Source organism: Macaca nemestrina, chromosome 8 (genome assembly GCF_043159975.1).
Source record: "Macaca nemestrina isolate mMacNem1 chromosome 8, mMacNem.hap1, whole genome shotgun sequence".
Lineage (NCBI taxonomy): Eukaryota > Metazoa > Chordata > Mammalia > Primates > Cercopithecidae > Macaca > Macaca nemestrina.
The window spans coordinates 48922733-48941892 of record NC_092132.1 but is presented as its reverse complement, the minus strand read 5'-3'; the positions used below and the strand labels follow the sequence as shown (position 1 = coordinate 48941892).

General features: G+C 39.6%; 1 long non-coding RNA gene across 1 annotated transcript; it reads left to right on the top strand.

The window, feature by feature from the left end:
- The first annotated feature begins 11534 nt into the window (after positions 1-11534).
- On the top strand, positions 11535-18531 carry LOC105476104 (uncharacterized). The gene is made up of 3 exons (XR_003016717.2): positions 11535-12063; positions 15777-15816; positions 18464-18531. It is a non-coding gene; the product is annotated as an uncharacterized lncRNA (long non-coding RNA).
- The last annotated feature ends 629 nt before the right edge of the window (positions 18532-19160 follow it).

Sequence of the window (19160 nt, the reverse complement as noted above, 5' to 3'; positions counted from 1 at the left end):
AAAGATCATCCTTTCTCCATTGAATTGCTTTTGCACCTGTGTAAAAAATCAATTGGATATATTGATGTGGCTCTATTTCTGGACTCTCTATTCTGTTCCATTGATTTGTGCATCTATATTCCTTCATCAATACCCTCACTTCTTGGTTACTATAGCTTAATGGTAAGTTTTAAAATCAAATTGTGTGATTCTTCCAACTGTAGTATTCTTTCTCAAAATTCAACTCATTTTCAATGAGCTTTTGCTATGAGTCCAACGTCATGACAAGCACTTTACAGGCATGATCTCATTTAATCTTCACAACAAACCTTTGAGGATATGTGTCAGTTCAGGCTCACCAGAAAGCAGGTGGATTTAGAAGTGAGATTGATTTATTGGGAGGAATGACTGTGGAGGATAAAGAAAAGAGGGAGCTGGACTAGCAGGGAAAGATTTCAGATGTGAGGCTGGTCTGACCCCAGCAAAAGGAGAAGGGAAGGAGAGAGGCTTGAGTAAAAGGAGACTTAGTCTGTAGTTTAGCTCTGAGAAAGTCCCAGATAAGGTTATGGGGGAATTCCAGAGCAAAAGTTTCCCAGTAGAGGTGTCCCATTTTGGGCAGAAATCACCAGGCTCTTGTACTCCATTGTGCTTAGTCATTGGCTGGGAGCAGTCTGGGAAAAGTGTGCCCTTAGTGTGAACGCTGCACAGGAATTAAAATAGTGACTCTAACTATTATTTCCCCAAATGCAAATTTCACCTCATGATTAGATTTAACTATACTATAACAAACACGTATATAATTTGAATCCTTCCGTGCTCAAAAATGAATATGTCAAGATTTACAGAGTGACAAGTTTTACAGCAGTTTTCTGCTCTGGCAAGACCCAAATATTCATATGCAGTCAGCCCCCCGTATATATGAGTTTTACATCTGCAGATTAAACAAACTGGGGGTTGAACAAATTTGGGAAGAAAAGCAACAATAAAAATGATAAAAATAGAAAACAATCTAGTGTAACAACTATTTACATAGCATTTACATTGTATTATATTTTATACGTAATCTAGAGGTGATTTAAAGTATATGGAAGGGTATGCATAGGTTATATGCAAATACTGCTTTATCATTTTATATAAGAGATTTGTGCATGCATAGATTTTGGTATCCGTGGGGGATTCTGGAACCACTGTCACTCAATATAGTGTTTTTGTGATGGAATTTAGATTCATTTCCCTGGACAGAGACAGAGAACTGGGCTTGGAATCTTTTTCTTGCCCTAGCTCCTTGTTAATGGATGTTTCTTGCTTTAATACTATTGCTCTTTCCCCTTCTTCCTTTCTTATCCCACTCTATAAATTTCTTCAGAGATCAAAGTCATCATCCACTCATGTCCTCCTGTCTGGTTAACAGAGGCCAGCTGTCTTCTGCTTTATTAAAATACCACATTCAGGATCTCTATAAGCAATGATCCCATTTAGCATCTGTAATAAAGTGCTATGTCATTGCATAGATGAGGCCTCTGCAAAGCCTATCACTAACTGACAATTGTTTCCCTGCACCCTGATACCGTAGGCGCATCCCCTTTGAACATTCTCAGGCATCCCTTTGTACAAGATGTTTTTAGTGCGTCCTAAACATGTATACTGGCAAGCAGCTGGCAAATTGAGAACATTTCTTCATTGATTTTTTTTTCACTCATTTTTCTGTTCTTTAAGGAAAGAAACAGTGATAAATTTAAAAGGTATCCATTTTAGTAATAACAATAACATTGACTTAAATGTATACAGTTTTCTTTACTCCAGAGTGTGCTTCCTTCTCTGAATCCTGATATAGTATGGGAGGGAGGCAGGGCCAGTCTTATCACCCCCCTTTTTACAGATGAGAGCAGTATTGCCCAGAAAGCTAGTGGGACATCCAAGGCTTGAATCATGTGCCCTCTTCTCTACACACAAAAGCCTGTATACAGCATCGTAATATGTAAACATAGAAGATATACAAACCGTTAAAAAAGGAAATCATTGACAGAGGTTTTGAGTGTTTGTGAACATGGAACATACTAGGCATACACATGTTTATGTAGGAGCCCAACCACCCACGTTAATAAGAGAGTGTCCCAGAGACCGTTCCCTCCCTGAATGAATGAATGAATGAAAAAATGAATGAATGAATGGAGGGCCTGCCCCAGACCTGAGCAAAGCAGCCACGTCCAGCATAGGGGCTGAGAGGGCAACCACAAGGTTCCGTCATTTTCAGAATATGTCTTTCTGTGTCATAATCTCACTTGCCCTGAAAGCCCTGCCGGGAAACCTCTACTAACAGTCAGATAGTGGAGTAGAGTGTTTTCCCTGAGTCTGGACAAAATAGACTTTTATGTTCTGGAAGTAAATGGAGATGGTGGGTCAGTCTTTGCAATGGGCACATTTATGCCCATTGAATTCATCAGGAAAATGTATTGATTTCCTTCTACCCTTCCTCCTGCATTACCACTCTCATCGTTTAATTTACCACGTTGTCTGTCAGTCTCCTTCATCATTTAGTGAGCAACATGATTATAGGAACACACTCATTCATCTTTATATTCTAAAGTGCCTATTACAGTTCCTGGCATAGTTGGCACTCATTAAGCCATTGTCCAAATGAAGGAATGAAAACTATACACTAAGCATTAGAGCTAGGTTTTCTAGCATTCAGGTAAGGAAGAGGAGGATGTTATCAGTTAACATTTATCAGCACGTATTACATGCCAGCAACTATACTACAGTTTTTTACATACACAATCATATTGAACTCTCATACTAACGCTTATGAGGTAGGAATTTTTACTAGTCATATACACATATTAGGAAATTCAGATTTATTGGAATTAAATAATCTGCCTAAGATCAAACAGTGAATATGTGGCAGAATTCTGTCTGTTGGACTCCAGAAAGCACAGTCTTAACTTCTATGTTATTCTTCTGGCCATACTGTCCAGTCCAAAAAGCTGATACATGGTCCACACCTTGATCTTTCAAAGGGGACAAGAAAGATACCCTGGAAAATCTCGGCACCAAATCACCTTAGCTATGGGAGTAAATCTTAAATAGAAGGCAGAGTGCCATATTCAAGGAATTTATAGCTGTAATAAGCAGATGAGACTAGCACACACATTAGAGAGAGAGGGAATATGAAACTGTCTAGATATTCACTGATTTATGTAGACAGTGATATATTTACGAGTTGGTGAATATACTCTGTATGCCCCACACTATGCTAAGTGCCTCACATCTATTATCTTAATAATCCTTCCAAGGACATTTAAAAAGTGTGTATTATTCTATATTTACAAATGGAGAAAATGGAATTAGGAAAAGTAAGTAATTTGCCTTAAATCGCAGAACTAAGAATACATGGTGAATTTGGGCTTCCAAGCCAGACCATGTGATTGCAGAACCCAGACTGTACAACCCATTCTCTCTGCACTCTGAACCCAGAATGGCAGACAATGATGCCATAAGATGACAGTGTCTTCAAAATATGCTGTTAAATGGAGACATCTTTGTGAAAAATGAGAATCCTTAGCAAAGACTCATAGATCTGATATAGATTAACTTTTCTGGTTAGCTAGTAATTCAGTCAGAATCTTAATGGGGCTCGAACACAGGAAATATAAATATTTTATCTTCTGCTCAAAGATGAGAGACCTGAATAAGGGCCTCATGAGGCATCCTGGGTAAATAGGGTTATGACCCATGAAAGGATGCAGGTATCATAGCCCAAGGACCCTGGAAGTCCGAAGAGAAGCAGTTCCACAAAACAGAAAAGGGAATGATGGCCGGGCGCGGTGGCTCACGCCTGTAATCCCAGCACTTTGGGAGGCAGAGGCGGGCGGATCACAAGGTCAGGAGATCGAGACCACGGTGAAACCCCGTCTCTACTAAAAATACAAAAAATTAGCCGCGCGCGGTTGTGGGCGCCTGTAGTCCCAGCTACTCAGGAGGCTGAGGCAGGAGAATGGCGTGAACCCGGGAGGCGGAGCTTGCAGTGAGCCGAGATCGCGCCACTGCACTCCAGCCTGGGCGACAGAGCGAGACTCCGTCTCAAAAAAAAAAAAAAAAAAAAAAAAAAAAAAAGAAAAGGGAATGATGAAGTGCACGATTTCACTTTGTTGTGTAAAGAAGTGGAAACATTATATCTTAGAGACTTATTGTTGGAGGTTATTCTGCTTATATTATTATTCTGCTATTTTATAAGCAAAATGTTATCTAGTAAAATAGCTAACATTGTGGAGCACTTGATATATGTGTGGGCTGTGTTCTACGGAAGCTTTACATGAATTATAGTTCATTAAATCCTCACAATTAGCTACTAGGTAGTTGACTTTCAACAGATAGGTTGAATAAATGAGTATCGTATGTATTAATCTGTAGCTTGCTTTTTATTTAACATAAAAATACATTTGGAGCTATTTTCAGGTAAGGATATAGTGACTGCTATATCCTTATAAATGGTCACATATTAGTCTGTAGTATCAATGTACCATGATCCATATAACCATTCTCTTATTGTTGGATGTTTCGGACACTTCTATTTTCTTAACATAAACAATAATCCAATGGATATCTTTGTTCATGCAACCTTGTATACATTTACCAATATTTCTGTAGGACGGACATCAAAAATGAAGTGGCACTGTTCTTTTATAAAGAATCAAAATCCAAGTTTCATTAATTGTTGAGTTGATGAAACAACTTTAACTTCTGACCTAAATCAGCATTTGAAACGTTCTTTTTCTCTTTTAATGTAAAGCTGAAAAACATCTTTTTAAGGATAGGAGGTATAAATTACAGGCCTTCTCTTTGAGATAATAGACCAAAAAGCTATGAATAATCATAATAGAGCTATAAAATTGTATTCTGTTCTTCAGCATGAGGCATATACAAAATTTCAGAGTAATGAATATAATTTTGGATGTTCTGATGTCAACTTCAGGCTTTATATCTTATAGTAATGCTCTTCATTAGTCATATTTTCAATTGATTTCTTGTGTAGATTTGTTTTTCTACATGGCACACCAAAATGTGTGGAAAATGTACTAGTGAATACTCAAGTGCTTTTTTAAAAAACAAAACAACAACAAAAAAAACCCTTACATTGTATCTATTCATGCATTGATTCAACTGTCATCTAAATACCTGAGTGTGTTATTTCAGAATTAGAATGTGGTTGGTAAGGAGGATCTGTTGGAGGTAGAGAAATAGAGTTGATCTAAAATATGACCTGTAGAACCTTTCTCTTGCAGTGAAGCCTCTTAGTCTCTGAAAGAATTACAGATAGGTAGACCGCATGTCCACCGATGGATGAATGGATAAACAAACTGTGGCATATGCATACAATGAAATAATGTTCAGTCTTAAAAATGAAGAATATTCTGACACCTGCTACAACATGGGTGAATCTTGAGGGCATAATGCTAAGTGAAATAATCCAGTCACAACCTGGCTGGGCGCAGTGGCTCATGCCTGTAATCCCAACATTTTGGGAGGCCAAGGCGGGTGGATCACTTGAGGTCAGGAATTCAAGACCAGTCTGGTGAAACCCCATCTCTACTAAAAATACAAAAATTAGCCAGGCATGCTGGTGCATGCCTGTAATCCCAGCTGTTTGGGAGGCTGGGACAGGAGAATCTCTTGAACTTGGGAGGCAGAGTTTGCAGTGAGCTGAGATCATGCCACTGCACTCCAGCCTGGGCGACAGAGCGAGACTCAGTCTCAACAAAACAAAACAAAAAAAACCCAGACATATACTGTACAAATCCATTTATATGACATATACTGTACAAATCCATTTATATGAGGTACCTACAGTAGTCAAACTCATAGAAACAGAGAGTAGAAGTGTGGTTGTCAGGGACTGGGAAGAGAGGGAAATGAAAAGTTGTTTCCTAATGGGTATAGAGTTTTCATTTAGCAAGATGAAAATGTTCTGGAGATTGGTGCACCACAATATGAATATGCTTAACACTACTGTATACTTAAAAATGGTTACAATGGTAAATTTTATGTTTTATGTATGTTATTACAATTTTTAAAAATTACAAGCAATCTGGCTGGCTGGGTACGGTGGCTTATGCCTGTAAGCATAAGCCTCCCATGCTTATGCTTGGAGGCCGAGCATAAGCTTGGGAGGCCAAGGCGGGTGGATCACAAGGTCGGGAGTTGGAGACCAGCCTGACTAACATGGTGAAACCCTGTCTCTACTAAAAATAAAAAATTAGCTCGTCTTGGTGGTGTGTGCCTGTAATCCCAGCTACTCAGGAGGCTGAGGCAGGAGAATTGCTTGAATCCAGGAGGCGGAGGTTGCAGTGAGCTGAGATTGTGCCACGGCACTCCAGCCTGGGTGACAGAATGAGACTCTGTCTCAAAAAAAAAAAAAAAAAAAAAAAATTACAAACAATCTAACCCAAATAGTAAGGAATATGCTGGAGTAACCAGGAATCTGACTTAGAGTAACTAACCTTTGTGTGCTCACATTTAAAATTACATTATCAAATTTAAATGTATTATTTGGGGTAGCCTAGATCCCAGTAGCAAAGTGTTCCCCAGATATAAAATGGCTAAAACCTCTAGAAGATAATTTATCTCATGAAACAGTCCATGCATGCGGTAAATAAATGCTTGTTAAGTGAATGAATGAATGAATAAATAAATAAATAAATAAGTTAATGGATGTGGCTTATAAGATATGTACAAACCATATTACCTGATATGAATCTCAGGTTACCAATTCAGATGTGAGAGAAATGTAGCTTTATTCTTCCATAATTAAACTTAAAATATATCTTGAACTTTCCTTCTGCTGGGTTAAGTGGCAAAAATGAAATCTGAGACAACTCCTTACCACTCTATACTAGGCAGAATAATGGCCCCCAGGGATGCTTGGGTCCTAATTCCTAGAAGCTATGAATATGTTACCTTACATGGCAAAGGAGATTTTGAAGATATGATTAATTTAAAGAGAGAGATAAGGAAAATATCCTGGATTACCTGGGTGGGCCCAGTGTAATAGAAAGAGTCCTTGTAAGTGAAAGGGGGAGGCAGGAGAGTCAAAGAAGATATGGCAACAGAAACGGGGGTCAGGGTTAGAGAGAGAGGGATTTGCAGATGCTACACTGCTGGCCTTGAAGAAGGAGGAAGGGCCATAAGCTAAGAAATGCAGGTGGCTTCTAGAAGTTGGAAAATGAAAAAAAAAAAAACAAAAAATATCAAAAATAAAAACAAAAAAACCTCACCAGAGCAAAACTGGATTCTCCCTCAGAGCTTCCAGAAGAAACACTGCTTTGCTGACACCTTGAGATTAGTCCAGTGGAACCCATTTGAGACTTCTGACCTCTGGAACTGTAAGATAATACATCTGTGTTGTTTTACTCCACCAAGTGTGGTAATTTGTTACAGCAGTCATAGGAGACTCATACACACCCCACTGCCACTGTCCTGGAAGTGGTGGCTGAATTCTGGATTGGAAAGGAAATGGGGCTACAGAGAGGCCACATAGTACAGGGACTCGGAGCAGAAACCACCTGGATTTAAAACCCAGCTCAATCACCTGCCTGCAGTTACCCTTAGTGAAGGGATGCAGCGTCTCTGAGTGTTAATTTCCTCATCTGTAAATTGGGAAGAACAGTACCTACCTCATCAGGTTACTGTGAGGATTAAATATGTTCATTTAACAAAAATTAGTACAGTGCCTAGCATGTAGCAAACAGTATATAAGTATTAGCTATTATGGTGATTACTCTTCTTTTATTTTATATATATATATATATTTTGGGATGGACTCTTGCTCTGTTGCCCAGCCTGGAGGACATAGGGAGGCCTTAAGGGAAGCTACTGTGCTGCAGTGGTGCAATCTGAGCTCACTGCAACTTCCGCCTCCGGGGTTCAAACAATTCTCCTGTCTCAGCTTCTCAAGTAGCTGGGATGAAAGGTGCCCGTCACTACACCCCGCTGATTATTTATATTTTTCCAAGATGGAGTTTCACTCAGTCGCCCAGACTGGAGTGTGGTGGTGTAATCTTGGCTCAGTGCAACCTCCGCCTCCTGGGTTCAAGCAATTCTCCTGCCGCAGCCTCCTGAGTAGCTGGGATTACTGGCACCCACTACCATGCTTGGCTAATTTTTTGTATTTTTAGTAGAGATGGGGTTCCACCATGTTGGCCATGCTAGTCTCGAACTCTTGGCCTCGAGTGATCTGCCTGCCTTGGCCTCCCAAAGTGCTGGGATTACAGGCATGAACCACTGCACCCAGCCAATGTTTGTATTGTTAATAGAGATGAGGTTTCACTGTATTGGCCAGGTTGGTCTTGAACTCCTGACCTCAAGTGATCCACCCATCTTGGCCTCCCAAAGTGCTGGGATTACAGGTGTGAGCCACCGCTCCTAGCCCTATATTGATTACTCTTATTATCATCATCTGGTCCTAGGTCTTGAGTAGTCCACACCGCCAGACTCTGCTCCTCAGTCATAATCCATGCAGGTTTCTGCTAAGTGGGTCCTCTCTGGGGCAGAAGATGCTGGTGCTCCAGTCGGATCCCTTGAATCCCTTTTACTGTTGGTTGGTACGCTTGTCCCCCCAGCTTCTGTGGATGCTTGGCTGAAGGCCCCTGGAAACGTGTCCAGAGAATTGCCTTTGGGCAATGGAAGCCAACTTGCTCAGAGCTGAGATGCCTTCGTGCATGGCCAGGAACCCCTGGAGGAGGGTATGAAAGTCCTGCTCCCAGTCTCAAGGCAGGACAGACTCTGCAGTATAATTTATGCCCCCGATCTCACAAGGACCTGTTGGGAGCCATGTCCTTTCCCTTCCGTATACTGCTGCCTCCCTCCCCTGTGGATATCTCCTGAGAGAGCTCTCTCAATTGTCACATGCACACACATGCGCATAAAGTTTTGTCCTGGGTTTTTTTTTAAGGGAATGTGACCTAAAATGTGGTCTGAGGCCTCCAGACACTGGCAGCTGTGTAGGCAGGTGACAGGCAGCCCAGGAAACACTAAGGAGCTGTGAGGCTGCGGAGGAAGAAGAGGGTTGGGCTAGAGGAGCAGGGAAGGCCTCACAGAATGGGCTAGCCAACATTCAGCCTGCATGCACCTAATGTAAATAGCACACTTTTAGCCCAGGCTTTGTTCTATCGGTCACCTTCAGATGTCATTGTGTCCTGTGCACACAGAATGTGTAATGCTGTTTTCAACCCAGCCTTAATTGCCACAAAACCAACTCATTTTCTGCAAAAAAAAAAAAAAAAAAAAAAAAAAAAAGGCACAATCACTTCTAACCCTTAAGGCCTCCCTGTGTCCTAGATCTTAAAAGTAAAACTTAAAAGCTCAAATTTTTGGTGCTACTAGAAACCCAATAAAAAGTTTCTGAGACAAGCAAAATTATATTTGTAGTTTTTCCTGAAGAGAGAGAGCAAAACAGAAAAAAGACTAAATAAACCATTAAATTTTGAGACATCTCAGCAATTCATACTATTATCTTTTTATTTTTCCTTTAGGTGATATATTGTTTAATATGGAAACATTTATTGCCATAGTGTCTCAGTACTTTATGAGTTTTTGTCATTGCATTTTCTGTCATTTACATATTTATGTTTCTTCCTGACTTCCCCTACTATCCAAGACAGCTCCTACCTCAGTTTACACTCTTCTCTTTCATATCATCCATATAAATGTTGCCTCTCCTCGTCCCCATATATTGCTTTTTATTTTCTTTAAGACAAAATAACTAATGGCCACTGGCAAGCTACCCTGGAAGCTGAAAGAGCATTGTTTCTTGGGTTCACTAAAAAGTTGGACAAATTCACTGAAAGACACTGACTATATACTCCAGTGGAGGTCCAGACAACAAATCTAAAGGACAGTGTTCTCCCCAGGACATGAAAGTGTTCCATGAAAGGAGCAACTGATGATGACCAATCATTTGCCATTGAAGAGGACAAGAAAATGACAATTAGTGACTCTCCACCATCCATTTGCTTCTCTAGCCCCTTCCATCTTATCCACCACCTTCCTATTTTTTTCTGAGCAGTTGCCAAGAACTAAATACAGACCAAACTGAACTGTGGGACCTGCCTTGAGCTGACTCAGTGAGGGAACCAGGCTTCTCCAGGCCTACAGGCCTACAGGGTGACCAGGGACAGCTTGGCCTGGGGAGGGTGCCCCAACCATGGCCCGATGAAAGGCTGCAGGTCCTCCCTGGGACAGAGGTGCTTAGGCATCAAAGTGGAACTTGAGAGGGATGGAAGAGAAGCTACTCCTGACCTGCCCCTCTGTTAATTTCCAACTTAGAAACACACTGGCATTTGTGTTGACACTTAGTCATTGAGTCTCCAATGTAATTAGTTGATTTTTGTATTTTTAGGGTGTAAACTTGAAACTTGGAAGGAAAGGACAGAAAAGATACTTTTACTCCTTCTTCCCATTCTTCTCTTAAAAATATCCAGTAATATATGCTTTGGGACCTTTGTTTGTTTACAGTCTTTTCTAGGATTCTTTATATTATTCTTTTTAGTTCTAAACCAAGAATAGTGATAGACCAGAACCCACATGCCTTACAAATTACTATAAGGGAAAATAAGGAATTGTGCTAGTAAACATAGCACATAGTACTTAATCATTCTCAACTATTTTTATTTCTGACAAAGACTTGCAAAATGTGTTGGTAATCTCCATTTAGCATATTAACTAAACGAATGAAAAATAGAATGATTTGTTAAAAACTCATCACATCCATGGCATAGGCAAAGCAGGAAATTAAGAGCTCTTTGATGGGAACCCAAAAGAGCTTGTATAACTTCTAATTTGGGGGAAAAGTTGTGAGTACACATGTTTGAACATAAAATGAAAACAGAAATATAACTTCTAGTTCATTTACTAATTATGAGAGAATGTAGCTTTCAGTTTTTGAGTTTAAAAGTGTATTTCAATATTTGAATAGCTTTATGATGGCCTCAATTGAGCCTTCATTTAGATTATTAGCAACATTACTACGTAAGAGATTTTCTAACAAAAATAAATAAATGCTTATATATCTTCTTGTCCCCACCCCTAAATGTGCATTACTGTTTTCTATTGTACATAAAAGCAATAAAGCCATTGTCAACAATTTCCACCTAAACTTGAGGCCGGAGAATAGAGTCTGGAGGCAGAGAACCTAAGGCCGACTCACACTTACGTCCTAGAACTGAACCAAAAGGAAAACCCCACCTCTCCATGCCCAAGTAACAAAAGGATCAGAGACCACTCCTTTTTTTTTTATTGAGAGGGAGTCTCGCATTTTCGCCCAGGCTGGAGTGTAGTGGCGCGATCTCGGCTCACTGCAAGCTCTGCCCGCCGGGTTCACGCCATTCTCCTGCCTCAGCCTCCCGAGTAACTGGGACTACAGGCGCCCGCCACCACGCCCAGCTAACTTTGTGTGTGTGTGTGTTTTTTAATAGAGACGGGGTTTCACTGTTAGCCAGAATAAGGCCACTCCCTTTGCTACCCACCCATCTCCACTACTGCAGATGAAAAATGGAAAGTACCTCTAATTGGTCCCCTCCTGCAACCAATCAGACTGGTTGCCAGCCAAGTCTTCATTTACATAGGGTATAATCAAGTAACCAATGGGAAATCGGTAGAGGGTATTTAAACCCCAGAAAATTCTGTAACCAGGGCTCTTGAGCCCCTTGCTCCAGCCTGCTCCCACTCTGTGGCAGGTACTTTCGTTTCAATAAATCTATGCTTTTGTTGCTTCATTCAAAATGCCAAGAATCTGGACGACACGTAGTCAAGACCCTACCGGTAACAAACTGGTAACTGCCTTTATGAGTTACCTCTTGGATAACAGTACTGAGACCACGAAAGAGGTACAGAAGAACTCTAAGTCAAGCCCTGCACTTTAAAAAATAGTATCCTTTAGCCTATAACAAAGGGTCTACAGTGAGAATGTTAAAGGCGAGCAAATTGAAAAGTACCAAGAAGAAAATCTTACAGGGAAGAAGAGCATCAGAACATACATAGTGGGAAGAGATAAAAGGAATGTATGGCCTTTCTTAAAATTATCAGGTTTGGGTAGGTTTCTTGGCTTATTTTTGTCTTAATATTTTATAAATAAGAAGATACTTACATTTATTATCTGACAAAAAATCTGACCAAGAGTGTGATCTTGTATTTGAATTGTACGAAGGGCTTTCTTGTTCTGCTTTCAGTGCATAATTGACTAAAACGGAACTGCTGCCTATTTAATTATTTTCCCCCTTGTTTTCCTGTTATCTAAAAACCTGAGAATCAGATTTAAATTCAGTTTGTAATTTAGTTTTTGGTGGTGGTTGTTATTGTTTAGAACAATTATTGCTTCTAGTTTCAGCCGTATATTTATTCTCTCTCCTAGGTTCATTAGAGCTAAAAATAAATTGGATTAGGCTTAGATAAAATTAAACTGCATGCAATGTCTTTCAGTTGAAAAAAAAGAACCTCAATATTCTTTATGCCATTAATGATAACTACCATCAGCTCATCAATGTGATGACATAGTCCAGAAGAGAGGTAAATGTTCTATAGGCCAGTAAAAGTCTTTATGGAGTCAGGTTCAAAACCTTTATCTGCAACACTAACTTAAATTGATTTGGGGTTAGAATCTCTGGGGAAACTTTTTAACAAAAACAATGACATGTTGGAATGAGAAATCTTTTCTCAGAGAAATCTTAAAATGAGTCAAATATTTGTTTGCCCTGAGAGATTTAGTTGAAGTGTCTCTGGAGATGGAGTGATGAATTCTACAACTCTGAAAGCCCTTCCCATTCCTATAATCCGATGATAAATCTCTGGGCAGTACATTACATTTGTGTTCTCATAAATGCGGTGACATGGTCTTTTCATCTTTTACTCTAATGAGAAAAATATATATTGAGAGGTTTTCTTCTTAGGCACTCTGACACTCTTTCTACCTGTAAATGGAGAATACAGATACGTGATTTATAAAGAGAAAAACAACAGTAAATTGGATCCCTACCTCATACCAAACACAAAAATTAATTCTAAATGGTTTAAGGATTTATGTGTCAAATGTAAAACTTTAAACCTTTCTGACCATGGAGCTTTGAAAGAGTACATCCAAATGCACTCATCATAAAATAAGAGCTTGATATCTTTGGCTAGATTAAAATAAAGAACTTCTGCTCATCAAAGAGAGCTTTCAAAAGTGAAAAGATAAACTACATATTGAGATAAGGTATTTGTAACACATATAATAGATAATAATAGTTTTAGAGTATATAAAGCTAATAAGAGTTAATAAGGAAAAGACAACCTAATAGAGGCCTACCCAAAAGTAACAGAGAGGCATTTCACTGAAGAGATAATATACATGGCCAAAGCAACATGTGAAGAGATGCTCAAGTTTATTAGTTAAAAGGGAAATGCAAATCAAGACCACAATGAGATACCATTTTATATCCTTTCAATTGGCAAAAATTAACTAATTTGACACTTAGTTTCAGAAGGATGGGACTCAACAGGATTGCAGGCAGGAATGTAAATTGCTACATCCATATTGGAAAAACAATTTGGCATTATCTTGTAAAGTTGAACATTCCCATATCTCATACCCAGCTACTCCTAGGTATATTCTTGTGTCCAACCTCAACATCGATATTTCTAGGAACAGCACAAACTGATACTCATACTAGCAGAATAGATATTCTGTGACATAGTCACCCAATAGAACAAGTGAACCATAGCTACCCACCAGGACATAAGTGAATTTGCGTAACATAATAATGAGTGAGAACAGCAAGTTTGAGATATAAAATAAGGAAAACTAAGCAACATATTGTTTATGTATATACAAAACATGATAAACACAAAACTCAAAATGGGGGTGTTTCTGGAATTGAAGACAGCACACAGGCAAGTTTTTTGTTTTTGTTTTTGTTTTTTTTGAGACGGAGTGAGTCTCACTCTGTCACCAGGCTGGAGTGCAGTGGCACAATCTCAGCTCACTGCAACCTCTGCCTCCCGGGCTCAAGCGATTCTCCTGCCTCAGCCTCCCGAGTAGCTAGGACTACAGGTGCCCACCACCATGCCAGGCTAATTTTTTGTATTTTTAGTAGAGACGGGGTTTCACCATGTTGGCCAGGATAGTCTCGATCTCTTGACCTCGTGATCCACCCGCCTTGGCCTCCCAAAGTGCTGGGATTATAGGCGTGAGCCACCGCACCCAGCCAAGTTTTTTATTTTTAAATTTTAATTTTTAAACTGGAGTTCAGTGGCATGATCACAGCTCACTGCAGCCTCGACCTCCTGGGCTCAAGTGATGCTCCTGCTTCAGCCTCCCAAGTAGCTGGGACTGCAGGTATGCACCACCATACCTGGCAAAGTTTTAAGTTTTGGGATAATTGTAGCTCTTAGACTGAATGGCAGGTTCATAGGTTTTCATTTAGTCATTAAGCAAAAACAAATGAGAACATAAATAAATGAAAAAGAAAAGACAGCTTATGTGGACCAAAGATAATAGTGTTTGTGAAGCAAGGATCAATTACAGTTAACCCAATTTTGTATGTGTGAGATTCTCCTGTATCCCCAAAGGTAAATCAGAAGAAAACTAGTGACTTTACAATTGGTTTATTTGTTCTCTTATAATAATTCAAGGATTATAAAGTATTTTACAAGTTTCAATTCAAAGAGTCTTTGCCACTTCAAGTCTTCTTGCCCCTCCCTCCCACTTTATCTGTTTTTCCTTTTTGGCTTACAGTCGGAGAAAGAGGCAATGCTTAAATGTTACAGTTGGAGAAAGAGAAAATGCTTAAATGTTATTCTCAAATATCAATGGTGAGCCTAGAAAAATGACTTCCTGGGCTTTTATCGCTGTACCCAACAATTCATCAGTGCATATTTCACCCTAATAGCAGCAAGTGACACACACAGTTCTTTGAGTTTTTCATTTTTTGCCTGTGGGGCTACTTGGATTTTATCTTGCTTCCTCCAGGCTCTAAGATTTACATTACCACTAGAAATCAAAATGGGCTTTGAACGCTATTGGTAACCAAGGAGCTATCGGGACTTGAAGAGGCCATTTACTAAGACTTGTAGAGACAAGAAGACTGTTATCTTTTGAACTCTAGTGGCTAATCCACCTTCTCCCAACCCTCTACCCACTGGGCAATTGGAATGGGACCCAGTCTGGCACCAGACTGATACTCCAAAGGTAGGTAGGTATTTTACCTGAAGCAGTCTGAGTAAGTGCAGCAAGAGTTGAGTAGGATCCACGTTTTCAAGTGTCCTGTGCAGTCCAAACGGGAAAATCCAAGTTCAGCTACCAAATCCAAAGGGTGAATGGAGCCAAAAGAAAAGGAGGACCAAGCCAATAGGACAGGAACCAGTGGAATTCCGGTTATAAATAGTCTTGGGCTATCACAAGGAAAACGATTAAAGTACCCTAAACTGTGAGAATGAGTTGGTTTAGTTCAGTTTAGTTTAAAGGCACAGTATTGGGGCTGATATTAACAAAACCCCCACTGTTTTAGTTTAACTGAATTATTAGGTCTCTTTTCCATGAATGTCTGCCAACATATTTCAGACCTTGATTAGCAGCTAGTTTTTCATCTTCAAATACTTCTGAGCAGAGGCAATTGTATATTAAAAGGGGAGGGCAGATTCTATGATGGAAGGAGGTTAATCAGGAAACAACAGAAAAACAGGAAACGTCATATGGGTTCATGCCAATGGTTCATCCAAATATTATGTTGTCAAGGGATACTTTGTGACATATATTTATTTTTTCCTAGGAAGATAGACTGTCAGTATTCACAAGGCGGTTAATCCACGGTAAGCATTTTGGCTAACATCTGCAATATTTCCAACAGCAGTGTATCAGGGTTCCAATCTCTTCACATCTTCACTAACATTTACCTCCAAATACCATGACATTGAGGATTAGACTTTAACATATGGATTTTGGAGGGGCGTAAACATTCAGTGTATAGCACCAATTTTAGAGGGAAAGTGCTCAATATTTCATAATTAACATTGGTGTTAGCTTAAGGTCTTTCAAAGTTATTATGGCAGATATTTTCCAAAGATGGACTCAACAAAATTTCTTATCCTACATGTTTTTCTAGAACCTTGTCACAATACCAGTAGGAGGTGGAGTTTATTTTTCCCTCCTCTTGAACATGGGCAGGCATTTGTGATAGAGTATGATGGAAGGGAAGTATGTGACCTCTAAGGGTTGGTCATGAAAGATGCCATGCTCTTCTCCCTGGCACTTTTGAGATAATCATTCTCAGAACCCCACTGCCATGCTGTGAGGAAGCCCAAGAAGCCAGAGCAGGGTTCCACATGGAAAGGAACCAAGGCTCCTAGCTCACAGCTCAGCTTAGTTCCTATCTGACAGCCAGTACCAACTTGTGAACCATGTGACTGAATCAGCTCGAAAACAGAGCCCCCAGCCTCGGGTCAAACTGTCCCAGTCAACATTGCATGAAACAAGCTGACCTATACTCCCTGAGTCTTACTCAAATTGCAGACTTGTGAGTGAAAAAAAAAAAAAAAAATTGGTTGTTCTAAATGCCCATCAATGACAGACTGGATAAAGAAAATGTGGCACATATTCACCATGGAATATTATGCATCCATAAAAAAGAATGAGATCATCTCTTTTGCGGGAACATGCATGGAGCTGGAGGCTATCATCTTTAGCAAACTAACTCAGGAACAGAAAACCAAGTACTGCATTTCTCATTTATAAGTAGAAGGTATATGTTAAGAACATATTAACCCAAAAAAGGAAACAAAAGACACGGGTCTACTTGACGGTGGAGGGTGGGAGAAGGGAGAGGACCACAAAAGGTAACTACTGGGTACTGAGCTTAATACCTGGGTGATGTAATAATATGTACAACCCACTACCGTGACACATGTTTATCTGTGTAACAGACCTTCATGTGTACCCCTAAACCTAAAATAAAAATTTAAAAATAAATATATGTTTTAAAAATTGGGGCCTGGTGCAGTGGCTCACTCCTATAATCCCAGCACTTTGGGAGGCCAAGGTGGGCGGATCACTTGAGGTCAGGAGTTCCAAACCAACCTGGCCAACATGGTGAAACCCCACCTCTACTAAAAATACAAAAATCAGCCAGGCGTGGTGGTAGGTGCCTGTAGTCCCAGCTACTTGGGAGGCCGAGACACGAGAATCACTTGAACTCAGACAGTGAGCTGAGATCACACCACTGCACTCCACCCTGAGCAACACTGCAAGACTCTGTCTCAAAAAATTGCTTGTTGTTAAAGCTGCTGCATGTTGGGGTGGTTTGTTTTGTAGTAACAAATAACTGGAGCAGATGCTCATTAGACTGAGAAAGTTACTTTCTATTGTTCATGTACTGAGAGTTTTATGATAAATTCATAATTTTTATCAAATATTTTTGCTGCATCTATTAATAAAATGTTTCCCCTTTTTTGTAATATGGTAAAATGTATAGATCATTTTTAAATATAAGGCCATCCTTGCATTCCTCATTATTTTAATATATTGCTGGATTTGATTTTGTAATCTTTTGTTAAGATTTTTGTATTGATGTTCATAAGTGATATTGATTTGCAGTTTTCTTTCTTTGTAGTATCTTTGGTAGGTTTTGTTATTAGGATTACACTGGTCTCATAATGGTTCCTTTGCTTTTTCTTTTAGATATATAGCATGTAAAAGGTATTCCTTGTCATTTGTCATCAGGGAAATACAAATAGAAACAACAGTTAGATACCACTGTACACCTACGAGAATGGCCAAACTCCAAAACATTCACCACACCAAATGCTAGTGAGGATGTAGAACAACAGGAGCTCTCATTTATTGCTAGTGGGAATGCAAAATTATACAGCCACTGTGGAAGACAATTGTACTGTTTCTTACAATACTCTTACCATATGATCCAGGAATCACATTCCTTGATATTTACCCAAAGGAGTTGAAAACTTATGTCCACACAAAACCCACACATAGATGCTGATAGCAGCTTTATTCACAATTGCCCAAACTTGGAAGCAATGAAGATGCCCTTCAGTAGGTGAATGAATAAACAGTGGTACATCCAGACAATGGAATATCACTTAGCACTGAAATGAGCTATCAAGCCATGAAAAGACATGAAAGAAACTTAAATGCATATTACTAAGTGAAAAAAAGCTCATCTTAAAAGGCTGCATACTATGTTATTTCAACTGTATGACATTCTGGGAAAGCCGAAGTTTGTAGACAGTAAAAAGATCAGTGGCTGCCAGGGGTTAGGGGGAAGGAGGGATGAATACACAGAGCACAGAGGATTTTTAGGGCAGTGAGACTATTCTGTGTGATATTATAATGGCAGACACATGTCATTACAAATTTGTCCAAACCCATAAGATGCTGTGTGTTGGGGTAGAATGTATAATATCAAGAATGAACACTGTGGGCTTCTTTGCTGCTTTTCTGTAGGACCTTCAAACTTCCTTTATGCCTCTTTCTGAAGCACATTAAGCCCAGCTGCATCTGGTATTCCAGGTGAGTATCCACTATAGATATCCCCTAAGAAGAAAGATCACTTAGCAAAGACTCTCTTTTGCTTCTCTTTTTATTATTATTATTATTTTTGACAGAGTCTCACTCTGTTGCCCAGGCTGGAGTGCAGTGGCATGATCTCGGCTCACTGCAACCTCTGCCTCCCGGGTTCAAGCAATTCTCGTGCCTCAGCCTCCCGATGAGCTAGGGATTACAGACACGCACCATTGCTTCTCTTAAGGTCCCCTTTTGCTCAAAACATAGAAATACCCAAATTACATTCTCTGATGGCAGTACAAGTCATTTAGTACTAGATAGTAAAAAGATTTTTAAAATCTACAAATGGGGAAACTAAAAATCACATTTAAAAACAAAACTGAAAACACCCTTGGTGAGATATTTATAAATTTTGCTTGAGCCTTTAAAAAGCTAACAGGTAGCTAATGCTTCCAATTCCTGGCTAAGAAGAATTTATGGAAAGATTTCGGAAGGCTTTTAAAAGCTCTAGATACATTGGGCTGGGAATCCTGGCTCTCAAATTTACTGGCTGAGTCAATTTGGACCACTCCTTCAGCTATAGTTTCTGGTCTTTAAATGCAAACATTCCTCGGTCTGCAAGAAGCTTTTTCCCTGA